This window comes from Penaeus chinensis, chromosome 1, assembly GCF_019202785.1.
Source record: "Penaeus chinensis breed Huanghai No. 1 chromosome 1, ASM1920278v2, whole genome shotgun sequence".
Classification (NCBI taxonomy): Eukaryota; Metazoa; Arthropoda; class Malacostraca; order Decapoda; family Penaeidae; genus Penaeus; species Penaeus chinensis.
Genome location: NC_061819.1, coordinates 9198690 through 9199688, shown reverse-complemented (window position 1 = coordinate 9199688; position 999 = coordinate 9198690).

The following is a 999-nucleotide window of genomic DNA, read 5'->3' as shown; positions in this document are numbered from 1 at the left end:
AAAAAGGGAAGGGAAAAAAGGAATGAAAACGGGAGAAGGTTGCAAGGGGTCGGAGGGTGAAGGGAGAAGGGGGGGGGGGTGAGGAGCCACTCAGGGTCACCATCTGTCCGTTTGTGTGTCTTATTTCTAGGCCATATTCTTTACGTTCCCCGTGATGCTGCGATGCCCCCCCCCCCCCCCCTTTGACGTGAGCGCAGGATCTGTTGACGCTGCGTGATTCTTGGTACGGAAGCTGTTCTAATCTCCCCCTTACCCCTCCCCCCCCCCCCCATCTTTCTCTTCTCTTCTCTTTTTTTCCTCCTTATTCTCTCACCTTATCTCCTTCCTCTGTCTATCTTCACACTCGTCTTCTCACTATTTGGTCAATGTTCTATCTCACTATATCACTGTCTTCCCCTCCGTGTTTATGATTATGACCCCTCCCCCTCAGATTTCCCTCTCCCCTTTACCAGTCTTCTTCCAGTCCCCTTCCCCCTTCTCCCTTTCTCCCTTCTCCCCTTCTCCTCTCTCTCTTACCCTCCAATTATCCTCCCCTCTTCCCCTCTCTCCCCTACCCTTCAATTATCCTTCCCTCTCCCCTCCCTTCCCTCCTATCTCTCCCCTCCCTCTCCGGCCTCACACCACCCTACCCTCACTCCCCTCTCCCCTTTCAGCCCTTTGCTCCTCCCCCTCTCCCCCTCCGACCACCCCTTTCCCCTTCCTCTTCCTCTCTTTTTTTATGTCCTCCCTCTCCTCTCATCCCATTCCCCCTCCCCCCTCCCCTCTGGCTCCGTGCTCCACAATATATATATATTTTTTTTTTTTCTTCTTCTTCTTCTTCTTCTTCATTAAATATATGCCTACGTACATATTTTCCAATATTTTGTACGGACTGATTTTTACAAATTCATATTCTTGGTATCTTATTAAGTATTGATCTTGTTTTTACTGTTATTCTTACTATTGTTGTTGATGTTGTAGATGTTGATGTTGTTCTTATTGTTATTGATTTGTTGTTGC